General features: G+C 46.0%; 4 non-coding genes across 4 annotated transcripts; 1 reads left to right on the forward strand and 3 right to left on the reverse strand.

Moving 5' to 3' along the window:
• Window positions 1-463: 463 nt before the first annotated feature.
• On the reverse strand, window positions 464-535 carry TRNAH-GUG (transfer RNA histidin (anticodon GUG)). Its single transcript has one exon. It is a non-coding gene; the product is annotated as a tRNA-His (tRNA).
• A 2,916-nt stretch (window positions 536-3,451) lies between these two features.
• TRNAH-GUG (transfer RNA histidin (anticodon GUG)) lies at window positions 3,452-3,523 on the reverse strand. The gene has a single exon. It is a non-coding gene; the product is annotated as a tRNA-His (tRNA).
• Window positions 3,524-8,858: 5,335 nt separating this feature from the next.
• On the reverse strand, window positions 8,859-8,930 carry TRNAH-GUG (transfer RNA histidin (anticodon GUG)). Its single transcript has one exon. It is a non-coding gene; the product is annotated as a tRNA-His (tRNA).
• A 1,235-nt stretch (window positions 8,931-10,165) lies between these two features.
• TRNAH-GUG (transfer RNA histidin (anticodon GUG)) lies at window positions 10,166-10,237 on the forward strand. Its single transcript has one exon. It is a non-coding gene; the product is annotated as a tRNA-His (tRNA).
• Window positions 10,238-15,003: the final 4,766 nt, after the last annotated feature.

Genomic DNA, 15,003 nt, shown 5'->3' on the forward strand with positions numbered 1-15,003 from the left:
TTACTGCAGCCACAACGCAGGGTCCTAACCACTAGACTATCACGGCCCGCCAGTATTCATATACTTGACTAATTTGAGTCATTTTTCACGAGACTAATCCTTGCAAAATTTGTACACGCTTTGATGTGTATGCTGATAAATACCATGAAACGCATGAGGCAGATAGTAGATGAGTGAGAACAACGACAGCGAGAGATTTTATTGCACACCATGCTCGCTTTTTTGGCGCTTACGGCGCATTTGAAAACATGCCAGAAAAAGTTCGAGCCGTGGTCCACCGTTCCAGGCTCTGCATACACCCCTGGTAATTCTAATCTTGATGTTAAAAGCAACAGACAAAAAGCAGTCCTTCTCTCCTAATCTAAAATCAGCAACACATTCCCTAGCAGTCTGTCGGCACGCCTATGGCATCTCATGTCCGGGGACATTAAACCGTCTCTTACACCCCTTTAAAACCAGGCGATGCCGTGACCCGGATTCGAACCGGGGTTACTGCGGCCACAACGCAGGGTCCTAACCACTAGACTATCACGGCCCGGCAGCATGCGGTCACTGAGCTAATTCGCACGTGGCGTGGTGACCCCGAATTTGTCTTGACCACACCTTTCACCACGCCCGACGCCGGTGCGCTGGCGTGGGGCGCTAGTGGCGCCGCTCCAGCAGCGTCACTACTCGAAGTGTGGACCAGTGACGTCATTGTCCATTCGACCAAGGTGCCCTGACAATTATGTTGGGTCTCAGTGAAATGTTCCGGTGGGATGCAACCAAGTGCCATCTAGTGCTCTGAAGTTTAAAGACGTCGCATCATTCAGTGTTTGGATAGCCTTGACAGTCCAAACACCAAATGCTCAAAAACACCCAAGTCAATAAAACTGCCACGTGATTTTCCAGGCATCTTTATCAAGCTTTCTTACTTTGTATTTATCGTCCACACTGGTACATACCATCCTATTCGTCATAACTTTACGCATCATTAAGTTAAACATCTTGAACCACGTGACAACAATCTTTATGAAACCATCGGTAATATTCAATTTCGTTTTTGTCGCTTATGATCCCGATCAAGCCACCAATATCCAGAGGCAGGCTCACTCTACCAAGTTCGGAGTCTTCGTCGCGGACAATGCGTTACCTGCACCGCCACGATACACTTACAGCGTCTGGCGGCGTGACCCGTCGCCCATGCCGCTTCAAAAGCGGGCGACGCCGTGACCCGGACTCGAACCGGCGTTACTGCGGCCACAACGCAGGGTCATAACCGCTAGATTATCACGGCCTGACAGGCGGTCGACTAGTCATGAACTCAACTTATTATAACGTGTGCCACTAAATATAGATGGGCGGCATCATTTCGATTTAGCCAAGGCGGTCGGACAGGCATTTTTGGTTGCAACGCATTGTTAATCCGGAACCATGCAATCCAGTGCGGGTGTAAACTGATCGCCGCAAGCATCCTTGCGAGGAGGCTTTTTTCCGTTAATCAGCTGAAGACATATTTTTGCACTTAAAGGTTGGTAGGTGCCTACCCACATTTCGTGCTCGAAGTATTTATCTTTCCTTGATGCCGGCTAAAGGTGCGGAACTTTAAAACCAGTGTTTTCCTTGCTGCCTTAGAGCACAACATCTCTGACCTGTAGATACTGCTTGACAGGGGTGTAGTTTTTTCCAAAATTAGTTGAACGGCGGCTGGACATGAAAAATGGGAAAGGCTGACCCAAAAACTTTGCCAGAAGGCGAGTCTCCCTTTGGATCCGACCCGCCTAATTTTCAGGGTCGGGGGGGGGGGGGGAGCTGACGTGCAAGATGTAAGGGGAGAGGGATGGAGCCGCCCCCCCCCCCCCGAATGGGGAATTACATCACTGTTGCCAGATGTTTTTAAATAAATCTTGATATTCTGAAATGAATGTTTGCCGCCTCCGTGGTCTAAGGGAAAGATGCTGGACTCGTAATCCGGCGGCATCGATGTCGGGTATCGATGTCGGCACGGGTCCCAGAGTAGGCGTATTGTTTGGCCCGACTGAAATGAAAAGGTCAGCTTGCAGCTGGCCAACGATGGTCAACCTAGGCCCGTGGCGGCCGTGTCGCATCATTGTGCGGCACGTAAAACCCTTCGCATTCCTGTTTGGCGCCAGCGTGGAGGCAAAAATGTCTGTTGGACTGGCCGGTACGACTTGGATGGTGGGTTCAGGGTATGCGCAACAAGCTATGCTTAGCAGGTACTACGGGTCCAAAATCAATCATACAAACCATTCGGAATTGAAAGGAAATATTCACATATATCCTGTATAATATGTATATATGTATATACATATATATATATATATATATATATATATATATACAAGAAGATGCATAATCTCTATATACATACATATATTATGTATCTTTGCACGTTACCATCGCATTCAAAAGGAGTATCTACAAGTAGCTGCGAGTTTCAGCTTGTTTTGCAAAGATCCTTAGAACATATACGTTGATCGTGAAGAAAGCGTGTATTGTCAAATCACGCCCGAGCATTCTGAAGCTTGGTAACAGTGCAGGTCTAGCGCACTGTAACAGTCATGCGCACGGTTCTAGATAGACGACTGAACCCGCTCTGGTAAAGCGCCCATTCAAATCCCTGGGGCGGCATATTTTTGCTCAGCGGTGAAAAGAAATTGGACGGGCATCCGCATGCTCGTTTTCGTTTCAAACCCATCCCATTCCGCGGTTTAAATTCGGCATCGTAAGGTGGCATTGCTTCATTCTAACCTAAGGACTGGAGTTGATGGGAGGGAGTTGACTGGAGTTGATGGGCAGGAGTTGACTGGAGTTGATGGGCAGCTGCCCATTATCGGGCTGTCATGACGATATCACATATTTAATGCATGGATAGCGTTAGTGCTCCAACTAAGGATAGCTGTCGCTGATGACACCAAATCTTTTCATCTAGATTTTTGGTAAAATATCACTTATCCGCATAAGCCCACAATATCTGCAATACACATTTTTAATCTTACGTAATTTTAAGCGTAAGATTTTGGTAACGTCTTGAACTGCGTGCCACAAATGATGCACGTCCCTGAAAATCTTGTCACAGTTATCGAAGGTCAGAGGTCGGCTATGTCTTCTTAGTACGAAATCGACCACTATATAAACATATATATATATATATATATATATATATATATATATATATATATATATATATATATATATGTGTGTGTGTGTGTGTGTGTGTGTGTGTGTGTGTTTGTGTGTGTGTGTGTGTGTGTGTGTGTGTATGTATGAGCTGGCGACTGGACGACAATCGCTGCATACTGTCGCAGTACAATGAGATGGTGGTTTTTATATATGCATAATATATAATGTATAAAGCACGATCTCATGGTACTGCGACCGCACCCAGCGAGCGTCGTTCAGTCGCCGTAACCCAAATCGAAGTCGCCCACACCCCTTCAAAACTGGACGCTGCCGTGACCCGGATTCGAACCGGGGTTACTGCGGCCACAACGCAGGGTCCTAACCACTAGACTATCACGGCCCGGCGTGCCTCGGATACTGTATTTATTCGGGCGTGGTGTAGTTATCCCGAACCCGTCGTGACCTGGATTTTCATGGCTCCCAATGCAGGCAGCCGCGCCACTACCCCGGGTGGACGAGTTGCGTCACTCGCCAGGCATCCAAGGCGGCCCAACATTCGTTTTACGGTTGTATTGCTTTCCTTTGGCGAGATGCTATCAGGCGCATTCAGCGCCATTCATTTGCAACATTGTCAATATCGATTAAAATGGGTTTGAACAGGTCATTGGTGATAGTATGGTTCGTGAATCATTTCGGTCACCATTTGAAAACCTTCAGTTACAGGTGGAGGGTAGATGCATTTTTTGTTAAAATGATCACTTCTCTTGACGTCGGTCTAAAGTATCAAAATTCAGTTAAAAGTGCTTACTTGAAACGACGTCAGCTTCAACTGAAACTATTGTATGCCTTAAAGGAAACCGCTCCCTGCAATTCAGGCAGAATGTCTGGTTACAAAGTTTGTAAGCTACTCAGCGACCTATTTCTCGGGTACATTTAGAAATAGTTGCTGATTATATCTCCTGTGTATTGGTTTCTCTACTTTTTTTGGCCATAACTTTGACACAAGCAAGCCTGTGCTGTCAACACTGCGCTCAAGAATTATTGAGCCATGTCTAAGGAACCGAGCGGATCAATGACACTATCCCGTACAATTGCTACCAAGGACTAATATGGCCAAGCGCGCCTTCCTTGTGTGGACGACTTATTCATGCTTCAGCGATAAAAAACAAAAATGAATAGACTACGCATACGCCTTTTCCTCACCATAAACCACTTTCCACCCATAAGACTCAATACTGACAAAACTGAATTCCTCCCATCGGGCCTAAAATCCGGAGTTGACGGAAAACTGCTCCTTGCCTCCTGACATGAGGATGTCACATAATTGGGTGCATGGTTGGCGTTGGCAGTCAGCCAGCAGAGCTGTCACTTGCGTCGCCAAACGCCATCATCAACCTGCTTTGTTTCGTGTGGTCCGCCTACAGGCATCGTACTGTTTTTGTTCCTGCGTACTTTTGTTCAAATTTAGGAAGGCGCATGGAACCTCCTCCAAAGAAAGTCATCAAGCCATCTTCATTGTTTTTTTTTCTGGATGCGTTGGTTTCAAGGATCCTCAGAACAGTCGGAATGTTTGAAGGAGGGCTGAAGGCACGTGAGTACTGTTAGTGAGTGCCCGGTGAATACGCGCCACACAAATTTTTAGCACTTTGTCGGGAGCCATGTATCGTAAAAAACGACAAAATCCGGGCCTAGGGAAGGGATGGGACAGTCCCTCTCTTGCACCATTGATTATCTCTAATATTGAGCGAGTGATCGACAACTGGAAATAGCATCCCTCTACCAAATTCAGAACCACAACAGACAATGGGTCCTTTGCACAGCCGCGATGTAAAGCGACCGCGTCATTAAGCCGTCGTCCACACCACTCCAAAACTGGGCGATGTCGTAACCCGGATTCGAACCTGGTTCACCGCGGCCACAACAAGGTCCTAACCACTAGACTATCACAGCTCGATAGCAGTCGGGCACTGAACTATTTCGGCCATGATAAAGTTACACCAAATCCCTCGTGGCCACCAGCAGCGCAAACAGAGGAGACCAGGGCACGTCCTCCCCCTCCCATAGATCCTGAGCGGTCCTCAAACCCCTGACCACTGACGATTGAGAGTCCGATTCCAGGACCTGAAGGGTCCGAAGGGCTGGTGGGAGTCAGAAAGTCAGTCAGAGGTCCATTTGCGCCGATTGGGGCCCCCTGAGCCCATGAAAACCTGTTGTCGTTATGGCGCCAACAGTAACGAATAGTCGACTACGTGTCGGTCTGAGCCTGAGTGCAAATCCTAGGCAGAGACAGGGCCAGTTCCGCGAAGCACATCGGTTGGGGCCCCCGAGTCAATTAATGTCCCCCGCGTCGGCCAGGGGTCCCACAGTACCTAACAGGGGTCCTGTGTTCGCAATTGGCCCGGAGTCGGCCAGGGTCTTACCGTACCTAACAGGGGTCCTGTGTTGGCAAGAGGCCCGGAGTCGGCCAGGGTCAGTGTTCGAGGATGCCAAAAGAGTAGCATGAATGGCTTCTCGGGATCGACGATCAAGGGTCCGATTTGAAGGCCGAAGGGCCCGAATGGCTGACTGTACGTCACATTAAGGACCCGGTCCGTGGGGGGCGTGACCACAAATGTCAGTCAGAGAGTCTCTTGCACTGACTGAGGACCCCTGGGACAATGCGAGCCTCTATTTTAGCCAGCGACCTCCAACGCCAAACAGTCGGGTTCGTGTCGGTCTGAGCACAGGGGCCCGTTATGTACCCGTTATGTACCCGTTAAGCCAAACTAGAGTTTTTGTGCCGGTTAGTGGACCACCCGCAACGGGATCGTGTTGAGTCAATGGGGGCTCCTGCGCCGATCCCAGGGCCAACTGTCCTGGTTATAGGGCCTCCCGCGTCAGGGACGGGACCAGTGTAAGATGTAGCCCTCCGGTCTCCGGTCTCCGGAGTCTCCGGTCTCCGGTCTCCGGGTCGACCAGCGGGCCACGCCCCCATGTTGCCATCATGGCAGCACAACGCGCTGAGACGGAGAGGCCCTTCAGCCCTTCGTCGGAAACGATAATATGTCCCTAGTGTTCTACCCGCGAGGCTCTCGCCCAGAGAAAGACAAGGGGTCTCAGTACTAAATGGAGTGGATCGAAATTAGGTCAAAAATAAAATACGTTAGACAATGTTTGCCCGTTTTGCACGCTTATCGATTTGCTGAATCGACTTGGGAAACATATTAGATACAAAAGCTTTGAGGCCTGGCAGCTCGCAATCTTAGTTGCAATAGTCGATAGCCGGGGCTTCATTTTCCGAAAACCGAGCGGCGATGGCCGCCGCGTGCCGCTGCTGCCGCATGCAACGCCAGATGGCGGGCGCCGGACGCGAGGACGACCGTCGTGAAATAACGCTTCCGGAAATTTTTCCCAATGAATAAGTACCCTCAAAGATTAGACTGGGGTGTATGTTTCACATTAATAACTTGGAAGATGTCCTTTGAATAGATCAACAGCTACAGTAACTTGAAAATTATAGATTCCACCTTAAATCTTCCAGCTCCACCTCTAGCTTCCGCACCAGTTCGAGGTGCTGCAGACGCCAGCCCGTTTTTTATTATCAATCTGAAAACCCGACAGGCGAAATGTAGCCTGAACTGGCTTCAGGTCGGCCCACTGGTCGCCGCCTAATATTAAACGCGGCGTCATCGTAGCGCGGGGCCTGAAGACTGCAACGCAGGGGGTCGTGTTTTTGGAAGACTTGCGAGCGCGCATGTTCAAAACTGCGTTGCATAATTTTGCTCGCCAATCCATTCTGGCCAAATGCTGAACATCCCCAGACGAACATGGGTTAGCCATGTTGATACGAATTGCTGGCTCTGTTCTGATCTTCACTCTACGGTCACAGGGTCCTTAACATCTGTGTGACACCCTGACAAATTCTGGCAAAGCCTGAGTGCTTTCGGCTTAGATAGACTCCACTGAATCATTTAAAGTGAAGAGTGCCGGGGTTCCATTCCTTGCAGTCATTAACGCCCGCTTCTCTCAGTGTGTTGTGTTCGTAATATAATCAGAATTGCAGTTTTCCGGAAGGTTCTGGTGTCTGTTCCAGTTCAAAAAGATAAAATTAAAGATAAGGCAAATATAATTTCTCCCACGAAACCAAATGCTCCACAATGCTTCACAAAACCAAATGGCCCGAGTTTTGTGATTTTGCGGAGAGGACCCCTTTTGCCATCGGGGGTCTTTTTCAACCCTGGCCCCGGCCCTCTCCCCCCCCCCCCCCCCACCTCTTACCAAGGCTTCACCAGCGCCCCTGGTCACAACTTTTGCTGCTTCCGATACCACCCGCGACACTAAGCCCTTTTGTAAAAAGGATACGCTTTGCACGTCGTTGCGCACCCTTTTATGGAACGCCAGCGACTAAAGAGGCCGCATCAGCGCTCAGGGGTGCAACCGGGCTTTGAACCCAGATCACTAGCCTTGGTTGGTGAGTGACGTCATAATTCATTTAACCAACGCGCCAGCCAATTATCTAAATTATTAGTGTCGCCGGCAGTTTAACTTGATTTAAACTGATCCACGTATAAACATCAGTATTGGGCTCCTCTTCACATTGATCAGTTGAAAACTTCCACTTATATCTCATGGGTGGTAGGAAGATAATTGCCTGAAATTTTGCTTATTCCTTGATGTCGTACATCAAGTACCAAAAACAAAACAAAAACAGTACCGAAATTGAAAAGAAAACTGTGTCTGCTGTCTTTAATGCTGCTTATCTCCAACACAAATTGTTTGATAGTTTAAAGGAACTTTGGACATTGGCAACCGCATCCAACAAAATGTAAGACATGCAGGATTCCAGCTAGCCTTCAGGAATGCTTAGAACTTAGCTCTTGATGCTACCCCGGTGCTAGGTTCCATATTTTTCACTCTCTAGGCCGTAGTTCCGACGAATAAAAGAAAGTAGGTGATGTCAAAATGACTTTCGAGGATGCTTGATATTGGTAGCTTGGTACGTCTAAGATTCGCAGACGCTCATTGACATTATGGTGAATAAATGCTAAGGACAGCTTTGGCAAAGCGAGCAGTCAATTTCATGCGACGGCATATTCACGCTTTGGCATTCATGCTCTGTAAAAGGCATGCACAGATTTGCAATTGTCTTTTGATGAATAACATGTGAAGGTTCAAGTTCGCTAGCTTGGAGCTTGCGAAAGTCTGCCAGACACAAAATGAAAAGGGCCCCAGGGTTGTCCCCCCCCCCTCATCTCAAAGTCTTACATTGTCTTTTGGGACTCTGGATCAAGATGTAAGTACTTACATAAACAGCGTTGCCCCCCCCCCCTCACTCCCACCCCACACCCCAAACCCCATAAACATCCTGACTGTTCTCCAGGACCCTACGCATCGTCCAATGCTCGTTCCTGTATGACGCTGTTTAGTGCATGTCTTATGTTGGCAGTTGAAGTCAGCATAGCTTTCGCTTGATTCGGCTGGAAGCCTCACAAAACTGTGTCTGACAAGGTTTAACCAAGTGTGCCCCTATGTTTTCATTATTTGGGAATACGCTCTACAACGTCCGAAAAAAATATTCCTTTCCCAATGTGCGCTTCGGGTGCAATCATCATCAAATCCTGACGATGCCCGGGAACATATTTGCTTGCCTTAATTCAAAGTCAGCACCAAAGAAAGCGGGCCGGCATTGCAGGAGGCAGCGGCCCTGCAGCCTGGCCTCACTACCCCGGCGCCCACGCCACTTTAAAACCGGGCGATGCCGCGACCCGGATTCGAACCGGGGTTACTGCGGCCACAACGCAGGGTCCTAACCACTAGACTATCGCGGCTTGCGATAATGCAGATACTGGAATAATTTGGGCGTGGCATGGTCACCATGAATCCGTCGTGGCCGCACCTGTCACCACGCCAATGCCAGCCACGCCACTGGCCTGGGTGGATCAGTGACGGCATTATGCATTTGATCAAGGAAAACAGACAGCTAGTCTGATTTGTAATGCGTTATTTGTCCGACGATGTGTAATCAGGTAGAATTGGTGCCGCTTATTTGCGATTATCATTACAAATTGAAATGAATTTAAAGTGATATCAAAGTGAATAGCAAACACAGAAGCTTAGGATAGTTTGGCACTAAAAATTGACGCGTGCTTCAAGCAATTTCCAAAAATTTCAAGTCAAATGAAAATCAAACAAACGCGATGGTGTTTGCGGTTGAACCATGCCAAGCATCAGAGCTAGATAGGAATGCTGGGCGAAATGAGTTACAGCTGTACTGGTTTGAACTACAAAATATCAGCCATGCACCGAACAGGGTGACATCTTAATGCCAGATATGAAAATTGGACAATTTCCTATCGCTTTAAACCAAAGGGTCCAGTAGGAGGAAGTTTGCGTCATGATTATAGTAAAGTTAACTTAGGTTGAAGTATAACACGTGATCTTAGAAGCGCCCAGTTACCAGGGTAAAAAGTTCTCACAAGTAAATTTGACGTGGAATAAGATTAACCGCCATGCTGTGAACATACCTGAAAACTTTAAAACTTTGAATGGAACGTAGTCCTCTGAATGTAGCACAAATTTGGAAGCTTTCCGACCAATTTTAGGACAGCTTAAGAAGCTAGGAGTGATTTCAGTTGCAGAATGCCACCAAAACGCACCTCTTCCGAATGTCGATACCTAAATCTACATCACTTTCGGCACGACATGTGACATCCACCAGATGGAACTAGAAGTCAACTAGCAAAGGTACATCATTGCACCACACTGACGTTTCCAACGATCACTTGGAACTCACTTTAATTAATTATTATGATTTCGAATCAGGGGTACCAATTCTGGTCGACTACATATCGTCGGAGAACTAATGCGTCATACGCCGGACTAGCTGTCTGGTTTCCTTGACGAAATGCATATGCATTTGGCCAGGGAAACAAATGCATAATGACGTCACTTATCCACCCAGGCCAGTAGCGTGGCTGGCTTTGTCGTGGTGACAGGTGTGGCCACGACGGATTCATGCTGACCATATCACTCCAGAACTAGTCCAGTGTCCGCCTTATCACAGGCCGTGATAGTCTAGTGGTTAGGACCCTGCGTTGTGGCCGCAGTAACCCCGGTTCGAATCCGGGTCACGGCATCGCCCGGTTTTGAAGTGGTGTGGCCATTAGGTCAGTGACACCGGGCGCTGCATGACGTGCCAATGCAGACAGGCTGCCGAACTTGTGTTGTCCATCCTGAACTAACGAGTATATCCCTGCTGAGCAAGGGCGATATTTGGAGCGAAAACAAGAATAACCCTGACTGAGGCAAATATTGGGGGTTGCTTAATGGGGCTCATTGGAACGTGAGCCCAGATGCTTCCAATAACCACAACAGCAGGTCTAAAAATAAGAGTAGTGCTGATTTTCGTCAGCCATAGTGCATGAGCGAGCGAGGCAAGCAAACGAACGCAGTGATGCGGGTGAGACCGAACGGCAGCCCGTCTTTGTTTGTTTGGCCCTTTGGAATTCGGGAGATCTCACCAACTGCACACGTTGAATAAAGCAAAGCCTCAACACAATCGTTTGGAGAATATCCAGTGCATAAGGCATGTTAGAACAAACAGGAGTGATTAGGTGGCATTTACTACCTTAGAATTCATCTTTGAGTTCACATTCGATGCTTAAGATGTGAGTTATCCAGGAAATGCCGTACCACTTTGTGGAAGGAATCATCTGACCAGAAAGCCTGCGGTGTGTCAGAGAGAAGCGGCGGATGAATAGATAAAGGAATTGGTTTATAGAAGATGGTAAACAATGCTGGATAAGTTTTTGAGTTACCGCATAACTCAAGAGCTACGTAATCCGAGCCACGGCAACGTTCACTTTACACTAGGGTTGGCTACAGGTGCGTGTTGTCGGGCGCTGTATACCATACCAATGCAGGCAGCCCATCATCAGGTCACTCCTTGATGGGTTAGGAGTCACAACAGGGTTCTGCGCTGCGTGGAGATTAGTGCTGTGCGTCACTTTACCCGCATTCCAGGACTTCTTCTTAATTTGTAGGCCAACTTTTCACAAGTTGCGTGTAGTGAGGAAGAAGTTATCGGTGATATCCAGTGTCCTAGAATTGCCGACTTTGCGTGTAAAGCAACCTAGTATGAGGAGGAATTTTTCACTCCTTTTCCTTTCACTCCTTCATATTTTATGTGAAATTTTCATTCCTGCCTGACATTGCCCAATCGCATGTGCCAAACCCATATTTCCCTTTCTGAGGTTTTCAGATGTCATCCAAAACCGAGCTCACTTGAAACCACCTAGCATAAACAAGGCTTCACAGAACCTGGACACCTGTGGCTATCTCCTGCCTCACCTGCATCTGAATCCTGTCTATGTATGCACAGAGCAAAGGCGCCAGGTACCTTCAAGCCCAAGATTACACGGCGACTACAGCCGTTTGCACTCATCAAGTTTGGTTTGTTTACAAAATGCATCACAATCCGCAGCAGTGTGCCAAATACAAGGTTTTCACGCATCCCAAATTTTGTTGTCTCACCACCACACCACGAAAGCAGAGCCTGGTGCAAACACCAGCAGGGCTTTTTCTCCTGGTGGAGAATTTTGCTCCACGCATTTAGTTTACCCGAAGAAACTTGCCCATTAAATTACATCACTCCCAAAATGCAAGAGTGAAAAATTCGAGAAATGCCTTCTAAATAAAATTTACAAGATGAATATCACCATGTAAGCAATTATTTTAACAGATTTCAAGACAAATCAGCTGATAGCAATTTTTTTCTGAAAAAGCATCAGTCTTTATATTTATCTAACTACTTTTGTTTTTCTTGGTATCATACGAGTATGATACCAAGATACGGGTATGATGCCACTTAATTCTTCCTTCCTCTCCCATTGCCTTTAGAGGTACCTTCTGTTGCTTAAAATGTTGACCAATTTCTTTGCAAGATGCTCCACCTGCACACTTGCACTATTTTACACATAAATTGGAATAATTCGCCAGCCGCCCAAAACATATTTGAACTGCACCCAGGAGTGAACAATTCACAGGGAATAAAGGAGACAATTTGAAGCACGGAACTTATTTTTACCGCCATTTTTGCTCTGTTAAACCCTCGGTCAGCCTTTTTTTGGTTCATGACGATGCTTGATAATGAAAAATATAAGCCTTCCGACTGTCTAACCCACCAGGCTACCTGACAGGGCTATCCTTATGCTGCCATATAGAGCTTTGAGACAGACCTGACGCAGCTCATACAGAAGTGTTTGATGGCAGAATTCTGCCCTCCAGAAATGTTTATCATGCACACCTCTTACTCGTGTCGCATTTTAATCTCGTGGGTTGGTGGACGTGATTGATCCTTATATTTGGGGGTGAGTGGGATGACTCTGTCTGTCGGCAAACTATGCTCACTGTGGTACTGACTTTTTGTTGTTGGGGACCAGGAAGAAGTGTGTCCTGAAAAAGCCAGTAAGTCTCCTGTGGACCAAGTAATTGCCTACCTTACCTGCTTTCAACACATGATTTGTAACCAGAGTTAGCCATTTTCTGTTTTAATTTATCGAACTTTGTCATAAGACAAATTGTAGTGTCACAAGACATGCAGTGGGCTTATTTTGTTCCATATTCTTGATTGTTTGTCCCAGATTTCTTGAAGTGGTCTCTCATGGCTGCTTTAACCAGATGTTTTCCATAGTTATCATGGTTTACTCACTGGCAAAAGACTGCACTGTATATATGCGCTATATTTTTAATATTTGGATACTCTAAGCTGCATAGCAGTTATGAGGAAAATATCAGCACTAAGCAAATAGTCACGCCATCCCATTTAAAATGTGAACCCAACATCTCAATCTATGTCATTTCATGTGAATTAACAAGCCTAAATAGATGCCTTTGCTGCAGTTGAAAAGTCAAGCAGCAATACTGGCATGGTCGTCTAAAAGTTATATTACTTTTGGAGAAGAAAAATTGTTTGTGGAGCATACTCATTATTGCCCTTGACAGAGGTTAACCATGGCAATCAGAATAAGTTGTTCAAAGTGATTTAAGTTGTTTTCATTTCTGTGTTGTCAACAATGTCTGATGGCAACAAGCATACACAAATGAACTGAATAAAAATGCAAGTTGAAACCAGCAAAAAATGAGCTTTATCATGTTTTTATCATAAGTGGTGCTGTCAGCAGATAGGTGAGCTAAGCTGATGTTTAACATATGGGCTACTCTAAGTTAGGTTAAGTTGGCTAAGTGCATGGCAAGTGACAATAAGAATTGTGCAGGAATTAATAACTCACAACTGCTGCTGTGGTACAAACAGGTTCGACAGGATGAGATGAAGTAAGACCTCTTTACTTTAGGCATCGTTAGGCTTCTTTCATGGGAATAAGCTTTTATGCATTTTAACTTCTTTAACATTTCAACTTCTGCATAATAAGCATTAAGCATGGGAAATAGCATTAAGCATTAAATTGGTATGTTGTAAGAAATAGTGACAAAATGTTTGTTTTCCCTGACCCCATCTTAACAGAAGCCAGAGGTATGTGTATTGTGTTTGACTCGGTGATGGGCTGATGTGTAGCAGTCCAAGGATGGTTGTTTTTATTTGACTGCTTTATCCTTGTTAAATTTTCTGATGTTAATTTGTTGCTAAATTCCTTCGCTTTGTTTTGTGCTAAAAATGCTGTGGAAGGGATGTGCAAAGAGCAGCATCAGGTTGTTGGTGTTACTGAATTTTGTATGCTCATTACACTGTCATGAAGATGGTATGTTCTAATGTATTCTTTTTTACTTTAATGGGCCAAGATGTTAAAAAGCAAAACAGTTTTGTTAAGTTTGTGATGCTACGTCCATGCCAACTTGAAATAGATGTCTGATGAAGCATCAGTCACTAGCTAATAAGTTCCATCTTTTGTAAATTGAAATTTTCACTCCCGGACGGTCTTTTTGCGATGGAATTTTTCACTCTCACCGTAGTTCAAAAGCAATCCTAGCTCACTGGTGATATCCCTGGGAGGTCATGTGCGAAATACAATGCGCATATGAGGCAAGATGACCTTGCTATTTATTTCGTATAGTCTCCGCAAAAGCATACTTGAAGAAACTCAAGCAGTAGTGGGGGTTCAGGTATGAATTTGTGCATTGTTGTGACAATTGACAACTAAAAATATGACTATCCCTTCGATTTTATGGGCAGCAGTCGACCTTCCGATGATTTTGGGGTACGATATCCTAATGTTGGATGTCTGTATCATGTAATGTCCTCTGGTTACTCTCTGAGATTTGGCAAGCTTGAGTTCAGGATCAACAATATGGAGTCTGCTGCTTAGAAATTTCGAAAGCAAACTTTGGACTGATTTTACAAAAAGGTTTGTAACTGACGCCACGCGCTGTTCTTTTTAACGCTTCAAAATGGTTTGCTTCTTTGTCTGGGGTGTGCTGTGTTTACTAATCTGTTCATTTTCATTTCACCGACACCGATATCCTACTACCCTAATCCGCGATCCGGATTCACCGACACAACATTGTTGATAATGCTTGACTCACGATTCAGCTCACGAAATTTGTGTTTAAAAATCTGATTCAGCTCATGACTCAAAGTAACATTTGCTTCTGGTGACTTTACTCAGCTCATCCACCCGCCCCAGAATAATTTACTCATCAGCCGATTCGTGATTCAGCTCTAGCTGAACACAAATCTGGGAACACCTATACTAACTTGGACATTAGCCATGCACCAAGTAATGTGATACAATAACAGTTGCTTGATTCGGAGAGCGTGGGGCACTTTGGTCCTCCGACAGATTTTTCAGGACTAACCTCCGAACATACGGCAAACTGTTCGGAGCATCGTCTACGCCTGATGTGTTAGCATTTTATTACATACTAACACACCAGATGAGGACGACT

The sequence above is a fragment of the Pollicipes pollicipes genome, unplaced genomic scaffold, assembly GCF_011947565.3.
Source record: "Pollicipes pollicipes isolate AB1234 unplaced genomic scaffold, Ppol_2.1 Scaffold_4740;HRSCAF=5597_pilon_pilon_pilon, whole genome shotgun sequence".
NCBI classification, from domain to species: Eukaryota; Metazoa; Arthropoda; class Thecostraca; order Pollicipedomorpha; family Pollicipedidae; genus Pollicipes; species Pollicipes pollicipes.